Raw genomic sequence first — 23,627 nt, 5'->3', positions numbered from 1 at the left:
CCATAACAGGAAACTGAATATCTCTCGAAGGGAAAAATGGATACATAAGTAGGTGTGTGGTCATACAACATACTAACATATGGCAATAAAAACAGATGAATTACAGGTAATTCATCCTCAGTATAGATGAACTTCACAATATTGAATGAAGCAATTAGGCTATAAAAGTAAATACACTTTTATAAAGTTCAAAAACATTCAAAATGGATTATTAGGAGAATTATAATAGATAGGTTATTCACATGTTAAAATATGTTAGTATGTTAGTTAACATGTTATTAAACACAATAAATTTTAGTCAAGCTATTTTAAAAATCATGATGATTATAAACACAAAAATCAGGATGCAATTAAAGTTACCTAACTTCTAGAATTAGACTGGGTATTGAGAAGTTGCAAAGAGGATTTCAAATATATAGGATCTAGGTATTTACCCAAATGATACAAAAATACTAATCCAAAGGGATACATGCACCCTGATGTTTATAGCAGCATTATCAACAATAGCCAAATTTTGGAAAGAGCCCAAATGTCCATCAACTGATGAATGGATAAAGAAGATGTGGTATATATATACAATGGAATATTACTTGGCCATTAAAAAGAATGAAATTTTACCATTTGCAATGACATGGATGGAACTTGAGTGTATGACAAGTGAAATAAGTCAGTCAGAGAAAGACAAATACCATATGATTTCACTCATATGCAGAATTTATGAAACAATGAACTTGGGGAGGAAAAGGTGAGAGGCAAACCAAGAAACAGACTCAACTATAGAGAAAAAACTGAGGGTTGCTGGAGGGAAGGTGGGCAGGGAGATGGATTAAGTGGATGATGGGTATTAAGGAGGGCACTTGTGATGAGCACTGAGTGTTATGTGTAAGTGATGAATCACTGAATTCTACTCATGAAATTAATATTACATTGTATATTAACTAACTGCAATTTAAATAAAAACTTGAAACTACAAAAAAAGTATTTAGGGAATGTTTTGATATCTTGACTAAATTGCTATTTCTTTACCTTGCAGATATATTAGAAATATTCCTTCCTATATATGAAATGCTTTATTTTTTAAAGATTTCAAAAAATGAGTAGATGATAAGTAGAGTGGTATTATTAAATTATTTTTTCTTATGTTTGTCAAAAGAGACATAATCTAGATTCATAATCTAGACATAATCTAGATGGGGGTAGCAATATCTAAGAAGGGTTTGACTGCTAATGGTGGTCATGGAAGTTGTCCAAACTGGGAAGATCTGGGATGCATGTGGGCTGAATCAAAGGGAACTGAGCAGGAACATTTTAGATGCAAGAGAGGAGAGGGAAGCAATAAATCTCTCTCTCTCTCTGTCTCTCTCACAGTACCATGGAAGTGTGCAAAGTGGGAACATGGTTGCAATATGCATGAGCTTTGTGCATGAACATTGTGCAAATCAAGGACAACCTGTCTATGTCTTATTACTTTCCTGTCATGGATTACACTTTTGAAAACTGAGAGGGATTTTCCTTCTTATGGTGGACTTGAAATATACAAGGATACAATTTGAGCCTTCTGGTTTCCAATAATGTCTCTATTGCCGATGTGTTTTTGAGGAATTTTACTTACTTGAGGCAGTTGAATTACTGTCAATATGTTATTCTAAATAGCAATTATAACTTACATAGTTTTGATTACAGCTTTTTGTTCCACATAGAGACAGGTAATACTATATAAATCAACACATTATGTTTCCTAAAATAGAGGACATACAATAAATGGTATATATGGTTACTTCTGTCTCCAATACATGATGTGTAAATTTTGCTAAATAGATGCAAATAATGCCATACCCACTACTTTTGCACATAAGTCGAAGTGCACTGTTCTTTAATTCAAAGTTTGCTGGGATACCTGGCCTAATTTCCATCTGGCTATTCAAAGCACCTTCACTCAGCCTGTGTAAATATATCTGTGTTCCTATGAGAGTACTGCAGGACTATTTCGACTGCCCGTTCAGGCTTTCATTGATTCAGTAAAGTAGATTTGTTTCTGCTTTTTTTAAGGGATGAACTTGGGGAGAATTCAAATCTAAATGGTGTAAGGAATATTAAAATCCTCTTGGGAAGTGTTAGTGCAAAATGTTTAAGTCTTTGAAGTGTGTGATTGATATACCAGACTTGAATGGAAACAGAAACTGGATGAAGAATCCTAATTCACACTATATTTAACTTAATTTACCTGTGGCCCTTTTTCCATTTAGGATTTTATTTTGAATTGTTTCTCTGATGGCCAGGCAGGAGCATTTTTTGGAAACCTCACCGAACAAAGTATATTTCTCTGTGCTCTATGGTTATAGAAACCATCTATAGTGCATAGTTGTATAATCACCTAGTCTCTTGAGGCAACTGTTTCCATCATTCTCTCCTCCCTCCCTTCATGCACTCCCTACATATGTTTATTGGGTACTATATCCCATTGATTCTATTTCAGAAGCATCCCTTAAATCTTATTTTGGGCCCTCTGCCTATCTCTGATGGGCCATAGTGGTTTACATCTATCTGGGGATATTATTCAAGATTTCTTCCTCTATTGAGTGGAACCAAGCACATTGCTACTACATGACTTTTGTTCTCTAATGATAAGCTCAATTTCCCCCAGGAAGTTCCACAACATCCTCCATGTGCTCAAGAAGAATCTTTTCTCAGACTCATCTGATCATCTCCCTTCACTGGAAAAGTCTCCAACAGCTTATTTTTGACTCTGAAAGAAAGTCTAAACTGCATTAGCATAGAGACCCTTTACTATCCTGTCTGCTTTCCCCTCCTCTAGCCCTTTCCAGACTCCGCACCGCCCAACATACACACATCTCCCACGTATGCTTTAGCCACTTCCAGTGACTGCCTATTCTTCACACATGCTACATCCTTTAATGGCATTGAGTCTTCACCTGTGGCTTTTCTTCTAAATCTAATACCCTCTTTCTCGTCTCACTGACCTTGTCTGCCTGATGATTCTCCTCATCCATCAAGGTCCAGTTAAAACTCCTTTTCTCGGTAGCTTTCTCATATCCCTCAGGAAAGAGTAGCTGCTCTCATTAGTTCATACATATGTCTATTTTTTCTTTTGCCACATTTTGTAACAGTTTTTTCTGTCCATGTGTGTCTCACTTGTGAGCTCCTCAGAGAGGAAGAATGTTGCTTACTTCATTTGTGTATATCAAGTCTGAGTATAGCAGGACCTCAGAACATGGTTTATGACTAAAGAAATGACTGGGAAACTTCCTGTTCTCTAAGGGCGTGGAGCCCAAGGCAAGTATTGATGAAAACATATATGCAAAGAGGATTCTATCAACAGAATAAGGGATAAAGTTTCAATTAGTAAAGAGTTAAGAATTTGTATATCCACTTGACTAGTGAATTAATTGTATCTATTACATCTGTGGCAAATATGTCCAAGGACTGAAAATGAAGGTTAGGGAACAGAAGGTAAAGCCCTAAAGACCTGTCTGTGGCAAGGAGAGTTCTTTCACTTTCCCTGTGAGGGCAGCTGAGGAAGACACCTGGTGGGTTCCTTCATTACCAACTGAGGAATGTGTCAGAGAAGCAGCAGAAGTAGGTGGCTTATCTGTGGATATTAATAAAGCCTTTTTTTCTCTCAACTAGGGGGACTGATATGCTTCTATTAACAGTTTTGGAGGTGTTGGCTCAGATTCTTCAATTCTCTGTTGGACGTTACACCAGACTTTTTGGATTTGTGCACATAACATTTTGAGATGAACCATGTCTTTACCCAGATCACAAGATCTTTGTCTTCTGAGATCTATGATGTTAGCTGAAATGTTGTTTGATCGAGTGACTGAATTTGACGAAGTTTAGGGGAGTTAAATGAGCTATATGAAAAAATAAATCTTCCAAAGTCTGGGTAAACTAGGCCAGATGGGATAAATATATGTTCTACAGCAGAAGAAATTAAAATGCACATATTTAAAAATATGAAGGAGTTAGGATAACTAGTAAAAAAAAGTTCTTTTGGTTTTTTTTCTTTTCTTGGTTCTGAGGGTTGAGTTCAGCAGGTCTGTGTGTACTTCCTTATCTGTTTTTGCTTGTCACCCAAGACAAGGCATATTGAGAAGAATTAGGTTAGAAATCAGAAGCTGGAGATTGTGGCACCTGTTGCTTTAGCACTAGCATATAACTTATCCACTGTTGTGGAAACCATTTAACCTTTCTGGCCCTTATGTTCCTTAACTGTAAATGAGAACAGTAATAGCTGTCCATGATCCCACTCAAGAATCGAGTGGGATGTAGGAGTGGAAAAGTCATGGCTAAGTCATCTGTAGGTGTACTTGACTTGGTGGAAAATGTGCAGTTATAACTGTAGCTCCCATTTTGAAGAAGGAGGCTATTTTCTTCCCCCCTCATGCACTACTTTTTAAAAACTCAACAAACAATTTAAAAATAACTAAAGCCATAACTTCAGGCCATCAATCAAAAATAACCTAAAACAAGCATCATAGAATGGTGGTGGAATGTTTGATATTAGTCTCTAGGGACATATTTGCAAGTCCAGTTTGTTGGACGCTGAATGTCTTGTGTAGAGAGGTCAAATAGTAATTCTCCTGAGGGCTGATGAACTACTCTCCCATGAAACAAAACAGCTGACTAGAGCTTTCCATCTGGTTAATTTGTTCTGTGGATACTAACAAGGAAAAAAAAAGTGATGATTTTCTTGGAGATTTACATTCAGAATCATGTAATTATAGCAGCTATTATTGAAATGGTAAAATATATCATGGTAATACACAACTATATTTTATCAAACATTATATTCTTTAAAAATAAAAGAAGTAGAACTCTTATAAAATATGTAGGTTTAATACCATCCTTGAGTTTTCTCTCACTGGGAAATTTTCAAGACCAAAAGAATACTCCTTTAGAGATGAAACTGTATTATCTAAATCTCTGTCTATTCGGATCCCAGTTTTCTGCTTTTAAATTTGTCATTAAGTTTGCCTCTACAATTTTGATCACAAAGGAACCACAAGCATTTCAAATTATGTGTAAGTTGAGTTTTCTCTTCTACTTCCTGCAAAATTGCTGCTATTTCTGTAAAAAGTCTTCTGGAAGAGCAGATCTGGTTCCTGGGTTGACTTAGGGTCTCTCTTGCAAGCCTTGTTTTGAAGTTCTGATTAAGTGAAGGGTTTAATAAACATAAATACTGAATTAAAAGAGATGATTTATCTAAAAGTATTTAGCATAGGGTCAACACGTGGTAGAGGGGCAGAGTGAGTGTTTCTTGCATATGAATTCCCCTGGATCAACCTTATTTCCTACACATGGAATCTATGAGGATACTGCAGATCTAATGTAAATATTAGAGAGTATTTTTCCTGCTTCCTCTCTATGCTTTTTGGAAAACTCAACAAATCTTCTATGGAATTCCTTAAGGGTAGTAATTGTATCAGTTTGTTTTGTTTTGTTTTGTTGGTCTTCCTTTTATTTCAAGATCGCCTTCATTACACTCATTAATTACTAACAGTATGTAAACACTAGTAGCTGTTTTCTGAGCACTGAGGAGGGAGCTCCATTGATTCATCTATTTAACACTTTCTACCTGCTTCCCCTTGCATCTCATGACAATTACAACCTTACTTAGCAATAAGCATGATGTGTCGTTGTAAAAAGGAAGTCTACCTAAGTCCACTGAGGAAAGACTGAATCTGTAACCATGACCATGTTTGTAACACACACTAATCAGCTCCATCACCCCCACAGGGCCAGGTATTTGCACAAGATCACATGAAAAATTTGCTATGATCTGGGGAATATACTTCACCAGAGAGGAAATACAATATCTTTTGTACCTTTTTCATCTTTCCATGTTTGAGTTCAATATCATGTGTTATAAAGAGATTGTGAACTGATCACTGTAAAGCCAAGATGGCTATTTTATTTTCCTGAATGTTTTTAAATAAATTCTAATTCCCTTCCATAACTAGTGATGAGAAAGCTCAAATCTTGCTCAATTAACTCACCTTTAAATGGTGACAAACATATTCAATTTAAACAATGGCTTGAGAGCAGGTCAGGTTAATAACTGTGGATCCAGGCACTATGATGCCAAGTGGTCCAATCACAAGACAGTCGGTTCATCTGAACCCTATACAATCTTGAAAAACTAAAAGTACATGCTCCTTTATAATATAGGAGAATCAAGCAAAAAACACTTTCTATGATTTTCTTTTAAACAAGTATGTTTTTAAGTATAAGAAATAAACCATTTCTATTCTGATAAAATAGTATTAGAAACTGTCCAAGAAAATGAATTGCTCTTCATTTGGAAGGTGGCCAATATAAAATGATAGATGTATTCTTTAACTAATAGATCCTACAAGGTAATTTTTTAAATCCCCAACTTACCTAAATGACAACTCCAGTCAAACAAATTAGTTAGGAAGAACTTTCAGCCATTCAACTACGAGCAATAAATAAGATTTCACCATTGATCACATAATTCCTTCCTGAGAATATGCCAAGTCTAACCATACAATATATTGGCTTTCATATATCCTGGCATTAATGTGTATTACAGCTTCTGTTGGTTTATGATCTTCAAATTCATAAAACACAATGATGGAAGAAGAGTCCATTTTTGGACCTTCTGAAATTAAGAGAGCCTGTCAACAAGTTCTGTTTCACCTTGGACTTAAAGCTTCAGACATTACTGAATTTTAAGGTATATGAAGGTACATTTATAAATTGTATTATATTATGTATTACGTATTGTGATATGTTTAATGAATGCCCTTTGTGTTTTTCTTAGATATTATTTATATTCTACCCTGTATTATAAATGATTTGGAGCTTTGTTGTATTTCTTATAACCATCATGTAGACTCACTGAGAGCAGCTACCCTGTTTTACTCATTTCTGTGCTCTACTGGAAGACGAGCAGTGCCACATATTTTGTGGGTGATCTTCAAAAATGTCTTGGATAAAACTGTTGGTAATTAAAAATGATTTCTATTTTATTAAAAGTGATGATGGCTCAAGACCAGGAAAATAAGCTGTGGCTCCTCCAGTCTTGGAATCTTCTGCTGGGGCATCATATGATTCCCTAGTGACTAGAAGCACTCTTCAAGCAGCATTCTCTTCTTGATTTCTGGAGGCTCCAGATACTCTTTCTCTTCCTCTGAACTAATAGGCCTAATCAGAGGATAACAAAGTGTCCTATATCTTTGCAAGTCTACCAGCAGTTTTCCAGATGATTTTATGCATCGAGTAGGTATTTGCTGTCTCTTTGGATCTTTCTATTCTGTTTTCAAAATTAGTGGTTCCTGCAGCTTTAGGCTCTTATTAAGCCTGTTGAAGGCTGGGGAGGGGAGGGCTGGACCTTTGATGGGAGGAGCTCTTCCTGGCCCTTCACAGACATGGGGAGGATGCAATGCCAGGCACTTATTGAAGGCCAGCAGCCTGCTACTAAGGGCTGGTCATAAGGCATATGTACCCCTTGTCATATACATGACATTTACAATCTATCACCAAATTCTTAACTTTCAGTTGATTTTCTGGGACAGGTAACAGTAGCATTATTTATAAAACCACTCAGTTATCAGTATCCTATTTGGCATTTTGTCAACACCTAAATATTTATGTGGTTTAAAAAAATGGCATTTATATTCTTCCTTGCAAGGTAGAAAATTGTAAATGGTATCCATAAGTGGTGCTTTAGAGCAAATGAGATAATATGTATCAAAATACCTTAAAAATTATGAGTTATGCAAATATAAACATTGCTGAGAAGGAAAGTATGTAGGAATTAGAGTAATTATAGATGGAAAATGACAAAATTTTAAGAACATTTACAAGTTGTTATGCTAATAGTGTTGTAATACTTGATATTGATCAAAACCAATCTTGGCATCTCATCAACTGACATTTCACTTAAAAATACTTAGAGTAACCCTTGAGGAAACCACAAGATACAATATGATGGAATAGACAGGGAAGGTAGAGGGATTTACTTTTCACTGGGTAGCCTTTTGTACTTTTTGAATTTTGTTCCAAATGCATGCATGGACTATCTTAAATAAAATCTTAACACAAATCAAAAGATTAAGTTTATTTCACTTGACTCTCTTGTTCCTGATCATAAAATGTAAGAACTAGACGAGATAGATCAGTTTCAACTCATTTTACAGATATGAAAACTAAATTCTGAAGATAGTATTCATAGTTACTTTCCAGAAAGATTAGGAAAAATGGAATATATCTTCCAAATAAAACTGTGTAAGCACTTAATAGAAAACACCCAAATTGCTAATAAACATGAAATTTTAAAATATCACTCATTACTTTGCTTTATTACCACATCTGTCATTTGCATGAATTTTAACAAGCTCCTTTTTAGACTAGATTACTACTTTGTAATGAGTGACCAGGTTGTTAAATAAACATGAACAATTTTCTTTAAGATTGTCCAAAACTGGATGCCAAGTTAGTGACCCACTTAAAGAATCTTACATTTACCACCATTTTGGTAATTTTTCACAATTTGTTTCTCAGCTCTGCTCTGTGTGACCTTGTTTTCTCAAAGAGAAAGAAAGAATTAACTTCCATTTTCCAACAAATTAGCTGCACAACCAGTCTTCTCTGCAATAGTTTTCTGCAATAGTTTTAAAAAAATGTCTACCATTAGATCTAGGAGGGTGAGGAGGAAGAGAAATAAGGAGAAGGATGAAGGAGGGAGGAGAGGGAGCCCAGAAGAGAAATTTCGGAAACTCAGGAAGAGGAACCCCTCTGGGTATAGTAAGATATTTAGAGATAAAGCCTCTTAGTGCTGCAGTCATTTTGATGTTTTTCCTTCCCTATAAAAGCATGCTTCTGATCCAATTCCATTTTTACGGAACCCCTAAATCTAGGAGCAGGGAGGGGTTTTTGAAATTCTCTAGTTTGTGCCTCTCATCTAACAAATGAGAAAAACTGAAGGCCAGGAAGGCAAATTGTTTGTTTTTTAAAGCTGAAAAAGTGGTTAGTGCAAAGGTTTCCACCAGAGTCCGGATCTCCAACTCCTCATGGAAGCCATTTGTCATTGTTTTCATATATAGATGGGCAAAAAGCTTGTATGGAGTGACAGCTTTGGTTACTGCTGTGATTTTTTTCCAAAAGAGAAAAAAACGTATTTGTATCTGGCTCTCCAGGTTTGAATTACTGACCAGGTAACAACCTCACATGCATAGAGAGGTTCATTCTGGAGCTCAAGCCAAGCCACCACTAGCTATACAAAACAAACCAATTATCTTCAACAGCAAGTACATGTCCCCTCCAACATTCAAGGCCAATTCAATTTCTATTGGTTTTCGTTTATTATAGTTGTTACTGGTTGGGAAGAAAAACCCAAACCACATTTGGCTTGATTTTCTGAATCCTCACCAAAAATATGAGGTAGTGATGCATGTGTGTATATGTGGTTTGTATATTTGTGTGTATGTGAATATGTGTGCTGTGGTGTGTGTGTGTGGAGTGGGGGTGGGGGGTGTTGGGGCTGGGGATGTGTGGTGAGTGCTGGAAGTTGATGTTAACTAGTTTTTCCAGTATTTCTGCATGAAGCAAAATAATCTTCCTACCCGAATGTGATTTACAAAGATACCAGGCAGGACTGTATCCTGTGCTTTGGTGATAGCATTAATCAATAAATTCAATAATTCCCTTGACAGTTTAAAATTTGTTGGTGATGGAGGGGGTGACCATTTGAACAGCTGCATGGTGATATTGAAAACCAGCTTTAACTTAATTTTTATCTATTCTTGGTCTTGAGTTGTAGACAAGGTTGGTTCTCAGCATCTGTTGAAGGAAAATGCTTGTAGTCAAAGTGCTCACAGCCTCACTCATCAGTTGTGGTTTACACCTTTGGAAACACAATGTGTTGATCTCAGGTTGTTCATGCTAATTTTGAGAGTAAACAGCAAAATCTGTGTTCATTCCCTTGGAAACCAAATGTTCACAGTATTAGCTGACAAATACTGGTTACGAGTTAGTGTTGTTTTCATTTTCACCCGAAGCATCACTCAGTGTGTGAATTTTTAAGTCATGCGGATGTGTCACACACACAGGAGCAGAGATCTCTCCTTGCCTTGCTCAGGGCTGTGTCCCTGGCACCTAAAGCAGAACTTGGCACAAATATGTGTTAAATGAATGCAGGAAGAAAGAAGTCAGATGTTTGGCCACAGAATTTTAAAGGTTTAGAGCCAAACAGCCACTCTTCTCCCGTTTTATAAATAGAAGCCAACCCAGAGTCTTTAGATGACTTGTGTTTGAATCACATTTTCTGCGACCTTCAAAATCCAAGCTCTTTAGTATAGCATTTCAGACCTTTCATGATCTGGCTCTTTCAACCCAACATTATCCAACAGTGTACTTTTAGTTCTATGGGTTTCACAAAGAGCTCTGGAGTGCCAAGTCCAGGCCATCCACAGTGCTTGGCAGTGAAGGTGAAACCAGGTTTCTCCTTTGAAAAGCTTCCATGCTCTGGGAGAGAGACTCACAAATAATTCTTTACTCCATGACTCTTCCACCAGATGAGGACCTTGGCTCTAAGTTCTCATGCACAGCTCTCGGCACTTCCCCACACACAGTTCATCTTGGCTCTAGTTAGTCATGTTTACTGCTCAACAGTAAGCTTGAGGTGGGACAGACGCTACGTTCCCACCAGACTTCTGATGTCTAGCAGTATCACCCGCATATGCTGAGTACTCAGTAAACATTGTGGATGGAAGAAATGAGGGCAGAAAGGAGAGAGGACATGCGGAAATACTTGGGATAAATGCGTGGGGCCCTCTGGAGATTTCAGGAAATTTCTAGAAAGCTTCAAGTGAAGCTTCTTCTAGAGCAGTGTCCTAAAGTTTGAATAAAGCTAGTCTGTAGGAAAAGCAGGGGAAAGTTCCTAAGCAGTGGGGAGTCCACATGGTTGTGGAGGTGGTGACATACCATGCCAAGGGATGTGGATGACAAGCCCAGTGAGCACAGTAAGAGCTGCTCGAAGGACCAGACCTGGAAGGCAGCATTTCATCCATAGTTGAGCAAAAGAAACGTCACTTATGAAACTAAATATTTTTACATGTCAGAGCTTTAAAAACCCAGCTATACATTGCTGCAGATATATTTAGCCTACTGTTTGCTTCTTGGTCAATGGAAGACCACACTATAAAAGCAGGTCATACGTGTGACATACGCTGACATACGCTGTTAACTAAAAATCTTAATTGACATTTCTGCAATTTACATCGATGACTTAAATTTATAAGAAACCAGGAATGGTTTCTTGAATTAAAAATCATATAAGAGAAGCTCTCATTTCCCCAAGTTTCTATACTTGTCATTTCTCTTTTGAAATTATTGGGGATAAAACGTTCCTCTCTTGGATCTTTGATTCTCTTATACTTGTGGAATGACTTAACCGATAAATAACTGGGCAAAAGGGTCCTCTCTAGTGTAACCCATTCTCCCTCAACACTCAGATGGAAATTGCGTGCTCACAGGCTGCAACTCTGCTCCTCTCCCTCCAGGGAATTCGCTGCAGCCACCTGGCCCCAGGAAAGAGCACTGTCACCTGCAGGGCCCACATTCTCTCTCTTCTGGGAGTGAACTCAATTCAGGCTGGAAGGGGCAGTCTTTTGAAAAACCTTGTTTTCCAATTCCGTTTCAGTAATAATCAATTGAAAATAAGTTGATTCACATATGACACCTGCGTCTACTTTGCAATTCTTAGAACTCTAAAAGTAGAGATACGTGATTAAGTGGAACTTTCTAATCCATACATATGTTACAATAAAGGTGGTTTATTCTTAAGTATTGTTTGTTGTATTATGTGTATGGATATGTGGGGAAAGAGGAGGTGAGTGAGTAATATACATACCAGCTTTTATTAACCAGGATGTTAAATTAGGATTCTCTGATTATGCTAGCTTTGTAGTTTAACACTTAAAAACAAAATGAAGGAGTGAATAGCATTATTTTCAAGCTCTTAGAAAAACAAGCAAAACAATAAATATTCTAATTATCTTGATTACAATAGCTGTTAATTCTTAAAGAATTTTGGAATTTGACTTAACTGTTTTCTCTTTAGGTTATAGCGTGTAAGGTTTTTGGATTTCAAATATTAGTTTCCCAGGTGCAATTTTCATAATGGCATACGTTCATTTCTATTAATTTTTTTCAAATCATTTGTGGTTTAGCTAACATCAAAAGTAAAGTACCAATATGTGTTTTAATAATGATTTATGGTTTACAAAGTACTTTCATGTATATTATCTGAAACAGTGATTTTTAAACATTTTAGTTTAAGAATTTATTTAGCATCTAATGAAAACTATCACTTAAGAATATATACATATGCATGTGTTCACAGATGCTTCTCAAAACTGAGGAAACCAGGATTCTTGGAACCAGGCTTTAGATTAGAGGTTGCCAACTCTAGCCCAAGGGCCAAAACCTAGCCACAGCCTGTGTTTGAATGGCCTGAGACCTAAACATAGGTTTTACATTTTTAAATGATCAAAACACACACACACACACACACAAATGAAGAATACAATATTTCAACATGTGAAATGATATAAAATTTAAATTTCAGTGTCCTTAAATAAAGTTTTATTGGAACATGGCCATACTCTTTAATTTACATATGGTCTGTGGCTGCTTTTTTTTTTTTTTTAATTTTTTTTTTCAACGTTTATTTATTTTTGGGACAGAGAGAGACAGAGCATGAACGGGGGAGGGGCAGAGAGAGAGAGGGAGACACAGAATCGGAAACAGGCTCCAGGCTCTGAGCCATCAGCCCAGAGCCCGACGCGGGGCTCGAACTCACGGACCGCGAGATCGTGACCTGGCTGAAGTCGGACGCCTAACCGACTGCGCCACCCAGGCGCCCCTGCTTTTTTTTTTTAAAACAACTTATTTTTAAGTAATCGCTACATCCAACATGAGACTCAAACTCACAACCCTGAGATCAAGAATCACATGCTCCACTGCCTGAGCCAGCTAGGTGCCCTTGTGGCTGCCTTTGAACTATCATAGCAGAGTTGAGTAGTTTCCAGGCCTAAAATATTTACTATCTGGCCCTTTACAAAAAATGTTTACTGATCCCTGATCTAAAGTTTCAGAGTATATTTTGTGGTTTTTAGTTATATTATGTTGAGTGTTTAATTATGCTTAAGTTTAGGATTTGAAAGGGACCTCTACACACTGCTTAAAAGAATATAAAATTATTGACTAAATGACATGTAAAATAATGCTAGAAATCATTAATGTGGTGTTTGGAATGTAAGGGCATGGCAAAATGGTTCTGATATTGCTTTAAGGGAAAAAAGGAGTCTGACGTGAACAATCAGTGTGATCTCAACTACATAAATACTATTAAAGAGTAGAAATCAAGTTTAGAAGAAAATATGCTCAAATGATAGACCTCTTGATTGAAGTTATGCATTTTTAAAAACATGTTTACTATTCAGGACTTCATAAATTATACAATGTATCTCTTTGACAATAAGGAAAAACAAAATACTGAACTAAATTAGAGTACAGTTAAACTCTCAAAGATTAGAATCTTCTGTGGTAGTATAACTATAAATATGTTCAAGAGAATGAGTTGATAGACTGAATGTAATTATAGGACCAGAAATCATTTTGAAAAATTAAATTTTACTTCATTTAGGTAGCATGACAGCTTGGTATCAGATGCTTTTTCTTTTCTTTCCTGCATGCAAATTTATACCCATGAATCTGCTAAAGAAATGTTGATCTTTGTGTTAAGAAACAATTTTCCACAAAACCGAAGCATTGTTAGTTCTATACTGAGAGGCATTTGGTCAAAATTTATGATAGATTATTCCTTGTTCATAGGAGACTCATGAAATGGTCATCAACATAATGCATAGATTCATGATGTAAAGAAAATTAAACAATTTGACCATTTTTTTCTGTAGCTACTATACTGGCTTGATCTACTTGGTGAATATTTGAATGAATATATAAATGAATAAATTACCTTGTATGACTTTCTGGCTCTGAAAAAAATACATAGTTTGATATCTTGATCAGGACAACTCTTAATACTCTTTTAAAACATATTGGGGGTAACATGACCACATTAATTAAATTGTCTTATGAAGAGTTGTGAGGAATCATTGAAGAGAATAAAATCAAGCTGGGATACAAGGAGCCCAGAAGCCCATTCCCCACCGTCTTCAGTTCTGTAATTGTGATTAAATTGTGAATAAAACAAAAAGGTGTATTCTTAAATAATGTGAGGGGAGAATCTGATGTATCAAAATGATCTACTGAAAAATAAAACTCAGAATCCATTTGGTGTTTACTGCTCTGGCAAATGAACAAACAAAAGAATATCTCAAATCTATGTTAGTAGCAACAGTATTATAACAGAAGAATTTGAGAAGAAATAAAAATAACCATAAGAGACTCAGCAATAGAGAACAAACTGAGGGTTGATGGAGGGAGGTGGGTGGGTGATAGGCTAGATGAGTGATGGGTATTAAGGACGGCACTTGCTATGATGAGCACTGCGTGTTATAGGTAAGTGATGAGTCACTAAATTCTACTCCTGAAACCAATAGTGTAGTGTATGTTAACCAACTAGAATTTAAATAAAAATTTGAAACAAAAGAAATAAAAATAAAAATGTTGCTATTACGCTAATACAAAATTCTACAAAATGGGTGTTTTTATTCCATCTTTAAGACAGGGAGGCAAACTAATTTGCCTGAGGTTGCAGAAGACTCAACATGGACCAGACTTCAAAGCCTTGATTCTCTTCTCTGTGTCACACTATCACCATTGCATTGACTTTTTAGCCTTGTTTATTTATTTAATGAATTTGAAGATCTTTGTCCCTTTCTAGTGTGTTAATAGTCCAACTCAGAAGCAGCATTTGGAGGACTACATCTCATATTTCCTTTTACTCAAACCAGAACTTAAAGCTTTCTGTTCCCTGTCTCCATTTCTCATTTTACAGGTCTTTGGAAATGTGTCTATAAAATGCATTCACTCTTTACTGATCACCTGCAACCTGCGAAAGAGTGTTTGAGGTATTAGAAATTTAGTATTGCCACAGTCCTTCACTCTAAAGGGGCAGATAGTCTTATAGGCGAGACAGGTAAATAAATGAGATTATTATGTGAGACCAGAAGGCACATTGGTAATATGAGAATACTCAAAGTGGTATGAAATGTGGACTTGGGTGGAGGGTGTTCTGTAAATACTTCCCAGAGGATGCACACCTGAGCTGAGATCCAAAATATGGGGGTGACTGAGTTGGGTTAACTTTGTAGGCAGAGGCTCTGCCAAGAAGCGCCTTTGAAAGTTTGGCAGAAAGCAGGCATTTGCTCTGTTCTTAATGTGCTGAAGGTCATTCGGCATGTCTGAGCAGTAGTGTGTGTGTGTGTGTGTGTGTGCATGTGTGCCCACCAGTGCCATAGTAGGAATTGGTTTGGAGAGGAATGTAGAGGCTAAGTTATTCAAAGTATTGACTGGTGATAATAATGCCATTTAACACTTACTCTGGGCCAGGCACTGTTGCAAGTAATTTTAATATCACATGTTTATTTCTCATAAAAAACCCAAGAAAAAGGCACACCATCATGATCTCCATTTTATATACAAGGAAAAGGAGACACACAGAAGTTGAGTGACAACTTCAAGTTTCCAGACCTAGGGAGCAACACAACTGGAACTTGAGTTCCAGCCAATCTAGCATGAGAAACATGGTCCTTGGACTAGTATTATCAGCTTCACCTGGAAGCTTGTTAGAAATGTAAAAACAACCCAGACCTACAGAACCAGAATCTGCATTTTAACAAAGACCAGGTCCTATCTGAGCACTTCAAAGTTTGAAGAGATCTGTTGTAATCCCTTATAATCTATTATTGTTTCTCTTTAACTTTGAGAAGGAATCTGGACATTACCTTAAGGCCAGTGGAGAGTCAGGGAAAAGTTTGAAGTAAAGGTTGGCAAAGTCAATGTGTATTTACACCAATTGTTTTAGGTCAATCGCTCTGGCTTCAATATGGAGCCTTCAGTAGCAGAGGGCAATCCTGGAGGCAGAGAGACCAGTGAAAGGGCTACTGTTCGCCAAGTACAAGAAGATGGCAGCCTGAAATTGGGTGGTGGCAGTAACAAAGGAGAGGTGTAGGCGAATGCACAGGACAGCCTTGCCAGAACTTAGAGATTCTTTGGGTATTTGAATTGAGGGAGGGGAGGAGTTAGTTCCCCCAAGTTTATGGCTTGAGCAACTGGTTTCACCATGGTGTCATTTACTATGTAAGAGTATACCTGAGGGAAATTGGGTGGGGAGTAGGAAACGATAATTTGCTTTTAGATTAAATGGTGAGATTTGGGAAGACTTTGGGGCAGCCAAGTATAGCTGTTTAGCCAGGGCCAAAGAAAGCCCCAGAAACCACGTATAAATGGCAGGGAAACCATATAAATTACTTGGGTATGTTGGAAGGGGTCTTTGTGCAAGTCCTGGTTTGTCCCTGATATCCCTTCCTCCTCTACCATTTAATTCATTGGGGTCCAAGCCTACTCCGAGCAGTTTTGCATTCAGCAGACAATTAAACATACAGGTCTATGGCTCAGAAAAGATACTTCAGCTAGAGATACAGATTTTGTATTCATAAGCCTATAGAACAGATGGTAACTGAGGCAGTGAGATTTCCCAGAAAGAGAAAAGGAGTCCAGGATACAGGGGAGAAGAAGAGAAATCTGCAAAGCAGACCAAAAAGTGGTCTTCGTGGGAGAGAAGTAAGAGTTTGATATCATGGAAGCCCTGGGTAAAGCGTGTCCCAAAGTGGGGGAAATGGAGAATAGGGTAAAATTGATTCCAGACACTGAATAGATAACGAGAAATGTCTGCTGGATTTAGCAATACACGAGTGATTGACAACCTCCATGAGAGCTGGGAAAAACTGATGAGGACTAAAGCCAGATTACAATAGACTGAGAAGTGGGGCTCGGGAAGCGGAGATTAATAGAGTGTAGACAACTTTTCAAGAGATTGATCTATGAAGCTGAGGAAGAGGGGAATTGGAGGAGCTCAGTAATGAAGGAGAAATGTTTTAAGATGGGAAATTTGAGCATGTTTGAGTGCTGATAAAAGGAGCCCATAAAGAATGGAAGATTAAAGACTGTGATGCTTGAAAGGGTAATGGACACTTGTATAGCTCTTCCTTTTATGTTCTAGTGTACCAGTAGGTAGGTATGGAGATATGGGAGGATGGTCAGAGAGATGAGAAGACTCCTCTGCTGGAGTGGAAGAGTCATCTGTTCCACATTCTGGGGTCCTTAGCATTCCATCCTAAGTCTTGCTCTCCACAAAAGGAACTGTTCTGCTCCTTGAAAACTCCACTTTTATTTCCATTACACACTTCTCAGGACAAGTATGGCCATGAATTAACTAAGCACCTGCTTTAAAATTTAAACTTTAAACTTGGGGCCCCTGGGTGGCTCAGTCAAGTTGAGCATCTGATTCTTGATTTCTGCTCAGGTTATGATCCCAGGGTCGTGCAATCAAGACCTGTATCAGGCTCTGTGCTGAGTGTGGAGCCTGCTTGGGATTCTCCCTCCCTCTCTCTTTCACTCTTTCCCCCTCTGTTCCTCCCCAACCTGTGTGTGCTCTTGCTCTCTCGCTAAAAAAAAAAAAAAAAAAAAAAAAAAAAAAAAAAAAAAAATTAACCCTTAAACTAAAATCCTTGCCTTAGCCTTACCTGTCTTCAGGTGAGGACAGTTTAAAGAGACAGTTTAGGCATACTTCTGTCCAAAACCCTTTAAAGATTTGGTGAACCCACTGGTACCAAAATATGTCTGAAGCTGAGGTCTCTGGTTTCACAGAAACCAGTGGCTCATAATCAGGACCCCAGAGAATACTCAAGAGCAGATTTCAGGTATCTATCAACCCCAGATATGTAATTGAAAAATCTATTTGCAATGGGCTTTTTTTTTTTTTTTTTTTTTTTTGTGAGAAGAGGGTCCATTGATTCTATCAGAGTCTTAAGGGCATCTGTAGTCTGTGGAGATAGATAAATGCTCAAGCTGATTATTTCCAGGGTACCAAAAAGTAACCAATACTAATGATGACAATCAGAGAGGAAAAAATACAATTACAAGAACATGGAAATACAAGTTGGTTTAACTGTCATCTGACTCAGAATTTCCCATGTGAACCCAAGTATTTGGTTTTCAATTCTAAAGAAATCATGTTTCCTAGATTGAAAACATAAAAAACAAATCAAAGCCTTTCCAACATGTTCTAGATGAACATTTATTTTCAATATTATAGTTGAAAGTTACTAGGCTTGCCTAAGGAACCCAAATGAATCTACCTTTATTCAAAATGTTGTTGGCAAGAATAATAAAAATCAGAGGTAAACTTGTCAGTGAGGTGATATGACATTAAAACACAAATCTGCTGCTCTTGCTTAGAATTGGCAACTAATGGTAACATGTGGAAATCAAGGAAGTGTAGAAAACAGACATTAGAGTTTACCTTCCCCATCAAACAATTTGGATTATGGCTTCAGGCATGTATCATAACAAATATGTTAAGAAATATCTTGTATGATACATGCTTGCAATATTTGCATTAAATATTAATCTATAGGCTTTGCTGATGAAAATGCTAGAATTTATACATGATGATATTGTGAATGTGAAATGACAGCTAAAATGACGTGAGGATTTTCTTACATTTTATTTATAAGGATTACACGTTTTATTCATGATTCTTTTCAGTTTCCACATGTTTGAAACCCAAACTAACAGCTTAGTTTTCAAATGGCTGACAGATACCACAGAGGGTCTGACTAAACTAGTGAGGGAGAAAGTGTAAACACATATGGAATGTATGCTTTTGCTTAAGAAACGCTGTTTGTTTCAAGAAGCAATGCTTAAGATTCCTGTAATAGATTATATATTTGTGTGGGCCAGACATACAGACATTTCAATTCAATCTCAGAAAACCTAACACTAGGAATGATCTTGGGGCGACTGGGTGGCTCAGTCAGTTAAGCATCTGACTTCGGCTCAGGTCATGATCTTGTGGTTCATGGGTTCGAGCCCCACATCGGGCCCTGTGCTGGCAGCTCAGAGCCTGGAACCTGCTTCAGATTCTCTGACTCCCTCTCTCTCTGCCCCTCTCCCGCTTGCACTCTGTCTCTCAAAAATGAATAAATGTTAAAACATTTTTTAAAAATTAAAGGAATGGTCTCTAAGCCTGCTTCTGGAACAAGCAGGCAGATTTTTCTTGAAAATAGCAGGAATCTCACTAACTCACTTCAAATCTGTAAATGACTTCAAATTGTGCTCCGGATACATAAACCCAGCCATAAAATAACCGCAGTGATAAAGTTAGTTATTCAAATAAACGAAGCCAAATAAATCCCCAGAATCCTGCCACCTTTTTTGTTGTTGTTGTTCTGTTTTATGGCAATGAAGCTATAACGTGTATAAAAGCCATTTTCACAACTCAGGAGGCAACTCTGAAGAGTTATCTGTCCACTATGTGGCCCCCGCACACATATTATTGAAGTGAGAAATCTGAAAAGCTCAGCTTATAACATTTGATAACTGTTGGCTCAAATAGCTTTTTAAAGTTTCTAAGAAACTTCAAGATATACACTTACTTGCCAAGTAAAAGTGTTCTCATAAGAGGTTACTAGAAATTTTATAAGAATCGCTTGCTTATACTTAAAAAAAAATGAACGCCGAAATACCACATAAAAACCACAAAGGAAACATGGAAAAGGAAACAGAACTTACTTTTTCTTAAGTTGCTTCTTCCTGTGATTTAAAGAGTAGGAAAGAAGAATATATGATGATTTTTTTTCCTCCAACACATCCAAATGTCAACTCCAAGAGGAACAGAATGAACCACCAGAGCTATCTGAGGGTTCCCCCAATTGCAGCTTTTTCAACTTTGTAGAAGAAAATAGGAGGGTGAGTGGGTTTCCTCCAAGTCTTGTGATGTGTATGTAGCTGACTCCTACTGGGCTGAAAAAGCACTCCTTGTCAATTTTTACTTAAAATTGGGAGTAACAAATTCTCTGCAGGATATCCTTAAAGGGAAATTCTGCCAAAATTAGTATTTGAAATATCTGGATAAGCTCCAGAATTTTAAAGTACAATGTGTATACACAGACAACTCACATACACACTCAAGAAATTTCCACTGCCTAGGCTAAATTAAGGGCATATTTAAATTTTTAAAAATCTCTAAAAGGATGATGTAGTTTCCTTTTCCTTGATTAATCTGTTTTGTTTGTTTGTTTGTTTGATTTTGTTTCATTTTCTTGCTTTCTGGTGACTATCTGAACCTGTCTCTTAGGTTAGAGATGGCTGTACTACAGAGCTTTTCTGTCGAACTATCTGGAAAGAGATGAAGCCCCATGTTCTTACCTGAAGAATTTTTGGTAGCTTGAGAGATAAATCCTGGGTTGTGGCTTCTATCACTGCCTTCTTGGGAAACTTGGGAAATTTGAGCCTTGGATTTGACTAGAATAACTCCAGGTAGCTACCTGCTTCCTGCACGTGCACTGAAGACTTACCACTCCCTGCTTCTTTCTGCGTATTGCCCTATGAGCTGGCAACAATTGTTATGTCACAGTCCTGGCTATATGACTTCACTTAAACATAGACTCATCTGGGCTTTTGAAATCTTCAATTCAAAAATGAAAAGTGGATAGAGATTTTGAGAGTTGTATCTAAAACTATATTTGAATATCGTAATCCAGAACAGGAATTCTCCATGGACCAGATGGACTAAGGGACATTTGCTCCTAGAATTTCTACTTGAGGCCATTTCTTCACTTTATAAAGTGGGGCGAGAGAAGAAATGTTCTCTCTGAACTTCATTTGTTCCCAGACAAAAACTGTTCTTGTTCTAAGTGCTAAAGAAATTATATGTTAATATTTTCTGAGATTGAACTCAGGTACACACACACACACACACACCAAACAAAAAAACCCAAAAAAAGTTGAGTTGGGGAAATGTGTGCATTGCTATTCACCTGACTTTGATGATTTAAGATATGAGAATGAGGGGCACCTGGGTGGTTCAGTTGGTTTAGTGTCCGACTCTTGATTTCGGCTCACGTCATGATCTCAAGGTTCATGAGACTGAGCCTGGGTCAGGTTCTGCACTGACAGAGCAGAGCCTGCTTGAACTTTTCTCTCCCTCTCTCTCTGCCCCCTTCCCTGCTCATGCTCTCTCTATCTGTCTCAAAATAAATAAACTTAAAAAATAGATATGAAAATGAAAACATGGTGAGCAGCAGCAGCAACAAATCGATTCAGTGAAAGGACACAAGTACATCCAACTAGTAATAGATTGTAATCTGCATGACCCTACTGCTAGCCAGGCATTATTTTTATCCTTTTATAGCTGAGGAAGTAGAGTCTCGGAGATATAAATTGTATATGTTCCCCTCTAATTATGGGGCCATCACCGTCTTTGTTTACACCCATGCTTCCTGAGAGGATAGTCTACATTCTCTGATACAGCTTCTGACCCTCCTGCTTTATCCTCCCACAGTTGCAATCTGTCTTCCACTTGAACCACTCCACCAAAAAAGCTTCAGTAAACTCATAAAAGGTCTTAATTAGCCCTCCAAAGGGCACCGTCTTTAACCTTACTTGAGATTTCTCATCTCTTGCCATGTCTGTTTCTTTTTGAAATTTGCTTTCATTAAATTTGGTTTCACTAAGTTACATTCTCTCGATTTCCTCCTTCTTTAGCACCATCAGCCTCCTCTCCCTTTATTCATCTCAGCCTTCCCTAGAGCTATGGAAACCATTAGCAATTATACGACTACCAAACCTGTGTTTTCAATTGTTATCACTCTCTGAGCCTCCAGATCTGTACCCTGTTGTCTGTTGGCCATCTTTTTCTACAGGTCCCCAGGCATCTCAAACTCAACCGTCCCTAATAAAGCTCCTCATCTTCTCCTCACTTCAAATCCTCTCTAAGGGCATGGGCACAATCATCCAAGCCGTCACCTTAGACTGTCCTCACTTATTCTCCACCATCCCCATCAGTCATCCCCATCACCAACTTCTGCTGGTTCTACTTTGTTGGCTCTCCCTCAAATTTGTCATCCTCCCTGCACTCTGATTCTCACCTTTCTCACTTGGATTACTGGATCAGTCGTAGAACGACCAGTAGCTGCCTCAGTCCAGTCTCCTTCTATCATTTCTCTACATCACTATAAAACAGTATTTTAAAATACCAGTTTATCAAATTAGAAAATACCTGCTTCTGGAGCACCTGGGTGGCTTAGTCGGTTGACCCCCCAACTTCGGCTCAGGTAATGATCTCACAGTTCGTGGGTTCAAGCCCCATGTTGGGCTCTGTGCTGACAGCTCAGAGCCTGGAGCCTGCTTCAGATTCTGTGTCTCTGTCTCTGTCTCTCTGCCCCTTCCCTGCTTGTGCTGTGTCTCTCAAAAAATAAATAAATGTTCGGGGAGCCTGGGTGGCTCAGTTGGTTAAGCGTCCGACTTCAGCTCAGGTCACGATCTCGCGGTCCGTGAGTTCGAGGCCGCATCGGGCTCTGGGCTGATGGCTCAGAGCCTGAAGCCTGCTTCCGATTCTGTGTCTCCCTCTCTCTCTGCCCCTCCCCCGTTCATGCTCTGTCTCTCTCTGTCTCAAAAATAAAACGTTAAAAAAAATTTTTAAAAATAAATGTCAAAATAAAAAAAAAGAAAATACAAGAAATTGCAAGAAATGCTTCTTGCAGAAAACCTGGAATAAGAATTGAAAAAATAAAGAAAATTTAAAATGACTTGCAATCGAAGAGACAGCCACAAGTCAAATCTTAGCCCAAATCTCTTTAGAATATTAGGTATGTACATGCAGGAAACTATACAAGGACATTTATACAAATGTTTATATGGTATATTTAATTAGAAAACCAAGACCACATTATATAGAGTTCTGCATCCTTTTTTTTAACCTAATATGTCATGAACAATTTTCCAAATCGAGTATCTTTAAGGTGGTTGTGAATAAAGGCTGCAATATAATGAAACACACGAAATATATTATGGACTAGTGGTCTCTCTTCTCTCTGTCTCTCTTGCTTTCTGATTTGTTTTCTTCAACACCAAAACTTACCCTGAGCGTTTATCATGTTATGAGTCACAAGGACTTAGATTTTGGTGAGAAAGGGGGGAAGGAGAAAAATATAAAACACTCGCTTTAAGTTCATTTACATTTATTAGATACTATTTAAACAACTGTATTTTCTATACTTACCATGTGGCATGTCTTCAAGCAATTAACCCAATCTGTAAGTCTGCATAGTAGAGTTAGGTGAAAGGTATATTTTAGGTGAGTAGACAAGATCAGTAGGAAAGCAGTTTGATCAAGTGCTTTTTCTTCTTCACATTGAATGGCAAGAAACATATGAGAAACCCCATAGGACCTTTGTCTTAGCTTGACTAGTCAGATATAGGTTTTTTGGGGGGCAGACTAGCATCTGAATAAAAAAGAGTACTTCAGAGCCAAGGAGACTGCCTCCTTTCTGGGCAAGGCAGGCTGTCCATGCTCCTCTTCGACTAGAAGCTGGGGAAAAAGACTT

General features: G+C 37.7%; 1 protein-coding gene across 4 annotated transcripts in view; it reads right to left on the bottom strand.

The window, feature by feature from the left end:
- The window catches only part of FHL5 (four and a half LIM domains 5), a 41,658-nt gene extending 21,034 nt beyond the window's left edge, over positions 1-20,624 (bottom strand). The window contains exons 1-2 of one of the 4 annotated variants that reach the window (XM_043591967.1): positions 20,449-20,624; positions 19,813-20,043 (exon numbers count right to left, since the gene is read on the bottom strand). The gene's annotated coding sequence lies outside the window, so the exon portion shown is untranslated. The remainder of the gene's footprint in view (positions 1-19,812; positions 20,044-20,448) is intronic. The other 3 variants (XM_043591968.1, XM_043591969.1, XM_043591966.1) reach the window with 3 other exon arrangements.
- Positions 20,625-23,627: the final 3,003 nt, after the last annotated feature.

This window comes from Prionailurus bengalensis, chromosome B2 (genome assembly GCF_016509475.1).
Source record: "Prionailurus bengalensis isolate Pbe53 chromosome B2, Fcat_Pben_1.1_paternal_pri, whole genome shotgun sequence".
NCBI classification, from domain to species: Eukaryota; Metazoa; Chordata; class Mammalia; order Carnivora; family Felidae; genus Prionailurus; species Prionailurus bengalensis.
Note: the sequence above shows the minus strand (reverse complement) of the source record. Positions and strands in the feature narration are given on the sequence as shown.